Below are 4,204 nucleotides of genomic sequence, written 5' to 3'. Positions count from 1 at the left end.
TATGAGACAGTTTTATGGCTGCGTAAGGAATATTGTTAACGCGCGAAGCATTTTCCCCATTTCAGCCAAAAAGTTAATTTTGGGGACCCTGTTACTAGCCACTATAAAATGACTTGTGCCAGCCTGGATCTACCGTCGGCTCCATGACTGGTTGAGGACCAGAACCATGCATATAGTTCTGGGTTCTTCTTACAACAGGGGCGGATTGTTGTTTTGGGTAGTGCTAAAGGATTATATGTATGACACTGAAACATTTAATATTGCCAGGAAACAACTATTATCTACAATAAAGATATAGCTGTAGTCATTGGGTGTCCTGAGCAGAGAATGGGTGTCCACTCTCCCCTGCCTGTTTGTTGCCCTATCGGGCCTCTCTGTGGTTTGCGTTTCCATAGCCGGTCTGCTCTGAGAGCAGCTGAGTAGAGCCACTGAAACTATCATCTATGTGAATTGAGGATTTATTTTGACCAAAGCAGACTTAGTGGTTGTGGAACAGTGGAAAGACTAACAAAGACTGTTTTTGGTGAGTTTTGGTTTGTTTCTGTCTACTTTGAATGAAGTTATGATGTTACAATGATATGAGAGTTGAAATGACTGGTTTGTCCACGGAGTCCTGTGGTGAGCTATACGGCTGTTTCTGGTTAAACAAAAGATCTATCTCTGTAGGGATCCTTTCCATGTCAGACACAATAACAATCTGAGCCTGTCAGTGGCAAACACAAGGACTTTTAGTGGACGTACTCTGATGGGCGTATTTGTGCCTTTGCGGGCCTTTTCATGAATATATTGGCAGTTAACTTGGTGAATTAAGGATTTATTTTGACCAAACCAATGATAGCACAAGCATCTCAGACCAAAACAATGGTACAGAAAGAAAATAAAACTCACCAATATAACCATAACTATAACCTTTTAAGCAGTGAAAAAGAATGAAAATCTTAAAAACAGCATCAATCAACTTTTTCCAGAAACAACGCCCTGATTCCTCTGCTGCATTCACTGGATCAGTTTCCAACTTAGACAGTCAATTGGAAAACAGCCACTGAGACATTGGTCCTGGGGTACATGGGGGAAATGTATATGAATTGACTAGTATCGACAGGTGGAAAAATCCATAATATGCATTATAAATAATGAGTTTTCTGTGCAGTGTCCTCAGGGGTACACAGTGCACAGCCTTTGAGAAATGAACAGAAGTAATGTAAACTCCACAGATGTAAACACCTCTTCACCGGCCGGTGTGACCTGTTTCATAAGAGTGTCTCTTTCTGTTTCCCAAAATGACATTAAGTCCTGAGCTGTGAGGGGAGCAGAGGTTTTAAAATAGCATTACATGTGAGCTGGACAGAAGCTCGGCAGCAGGCTGCGGGGTCTGGACAGTCTCCGGCAGATGGAGTCTGTCAGGGACTGAGGACTGGCTCTCTGGATCGTACAGACGCGTACAGTGCAGGAATGGCAGGCAGGTATTGTTTGTAGTGTTCTGCTGACAGCACATATCTCAGCGAGGATCATGGGTCATCAGGAGCGGGAGAGCGGAGCTCAATGCCATCGATGCGGGCTGGAGTTACACTGTAAGCAAAAACCTGATCCTGAGACGCAGATCGGATCTTTTCACAGCTGTCCAAACACCAGAAGTCAGTCTGCTGGGATTTTTCCACAAGGTCAGGCGGGAGCGGAAGGAGCAGGTCTATGTGTAAACTAAAGATGGTACTGTACAGACAGTTTTTGGTTCCAGTTGGCCACGATGCTTCTCCAACAGCTCCCAGGTTGCTCTTTAATAAATTACAGTCCACGGCTTTAAAGACGCCCCTCTTCCCTAGATGCTGATCTTGGCAGAGTTACTTTTTAATCAATTAATTCCTTCATGCTTCTGGCAAAACGCAAAGCAGGCAAATTGGATGTTATTAAAGTTTCTGTCCCACAGACTGATCCAAAGGAGGTTTGTGCTGAGGCAGCCGTTCAGCTTCAGAGCAGAGGGGTTAAACACAAACGGGCTCCCCCAGGAACATAAAGCAGCAATTTAATCCTTACAATAACAAGCAGAACGACTGGATCCTTCCTCCACAGGAGAATCCAGAGAATGAATGTGTGTTAATGTCCAGATAGTTAATGAACGAGATGTCTACAGCCTGGATTTATATTCAGTCTTAAGTGATTTTTGGCAGACGAGTTTGCCAAAAAGAAAGATACATAGAGGCAGGAATGGAGATGGAGCAATAACTGATCTAACTGCATATCTCTAAACTAATATAGAAGGTTTTATTGTAGGGTTTAGTTTTAGTTCTTGTTGAACCTACACTTGTGAAAGAAACACAGAGTGATGCTTGCTTTCAGTCCAAACAAGGTGCACAGATATTGTTCTGAGGATAGTTTACATCTTTGCATGATTGTTAAAGGACCTGTTGGGGAGTTTTTTCTCATTAAAATCAAAGGTCTACGGACTGATCTGTATAGATTGTAATGTAAAATATGTGATTTTGGGCTCTGTAAGTAACACTGACTAGATTTAAAATTCAAATTTTGTGAAAAAAAAACAACCAAAAAATACTTGTGTGCCAAAAAGACTTGTACTTGTATTTAATCTCTGCCAAAAAATTAGCTTCAGGGCGCCAAACGGCTCTAATGTAACGTAAGGGAGTGTGAAATAGTTAGTAACAGGGGAAATAAGTAAACTTCAGGCTCTAAGTTCTAGCTTCTGCGTAGGAGAGCAGTGTTTACTCAAAGGCTGGCTACAGTGCCAACTCCGGGTGTAAGAAAATATTCATACACTAGGCAGCAGTCTGCTCAGTGGTGCATAATCTATACTATTACAGTTTTCCTAAAATCATATATTTTTAAATGAGCAATATATCGCAGTATACTGAATCGTAACCCCTGTATCGTAATACATATCGTATCGCCAGATTCTTGCCAATACACAGCCCTAGTGTCAACATGAGATTTCTACTTCTAAAGAATGGATTGACTGGGAAAGTGAATTTATTATTGTCATTCTAATTACTCGCAAGTAGTTAGTATCTACAAAAAAATCAACTATTTTGAGTAATTTAGTGAGAGTAAATGTCAAACATTTGCTGGTTTGCTGCTTTCTGTATTTTATATCAGTAGAAATCTGAGGGTTCTGTTGAACAACTATCTTAAGATGTTACTGTGGGTTTTGGGAAATTTTATTGAAAAAAATAATCAATCAATAATGCAAATAAGCCCTGTTCACAGGAGGGTGAATCTCCAGTCCGTGTAGTTGGGAAAAATAACACACTCATTGAGCTTGTTGTGGATGATGCCTTATATAACACGCCCCCCCCCCCCCCCTGCTGCCCCTCCAGAGCTCGTCTCTGAGCCCGAGACACTTCTGCTTCAACATGTCCCGCCTAATATGCTCCCGATATGTCAGTACTCTGATTCCAGGGGGAGAGGAAGCAGAGATATTTAACACAGAGCCTTACTTCAATCCATCACACAAACTAACCATATACACACAAAACAGACAGAAAGGGATAGTCACAGGCATACGGAGCATCGTTCATCTTGCCACAGCCACGACGAGCCGAGTTTCTCCCACACGAGATGACACACACCACCCCACAACACGTCTACGTGTGTGGACGCTGGCATATTTTAATTAGGATTGTAGCAAGCTACAAGATAGACAACTAAAGTTGATCCTCTGTCAGCTCTGCCTGTGTGTGTGGTGTGTGTGTGTATACAACTCTTCACCGCTTACTTGTCATAATCTGTGGTCATCAACAAATCTGTCACATGTGTCATATGTCAGTGTGTCACAATCTGTGCAGTCATCATGGAGCTGTATGAGTACTGAGGGACACTCTGTTCTTCTCTGTGAGTCAAGTCAAGACTGCTTAAACTGGCAATGACTTTTCGCAGAGTGTGAAGGAACCTGCTCCAGCTGAGTCTTCCTCCCCCCCTGTCTATTAAGGCGTCTGAGTTGTATGTGTCAGATTGGTGGACTGTTCCTTTAACACTGCTACACCACAGAGCTGGCTTTCATCCTTGACTCAGATGATGGAAAAAGCCTCTGACCAATGTACACGGCTGACATCCTCGGACTCCTGCGTCATCTGACCTTTAAACAATACACACTTGTAACTTCCAACTAACGATTATTTTCCTCACAGATTAACCTGCTGATCATGTTATCAATTCATCAATTATTTATTTGGTCTATCAAATGTCAGAAAATTGT

This window comes from Morone saxatilis, unplaced genomic scaffold (genome assembly GCF_004916995.1).
Source record: "Morone saxatilis isolate NCDOM2014 unplaced genomic scaffold, NCSU_SB_2.0 Contig24, whole genome shotgun sequence".
Classification (NCBI taxonomy): domain Eukaryota; kingdom Metazoa; phylum Chordata; class Actinopteri; family Moronidae; genus Morone; species Morone saxatilis.
The sequence above is the reverse complement of the archived record's forward strand: the minus strand, read 5'-3'. Positions refer to the sequence as shown.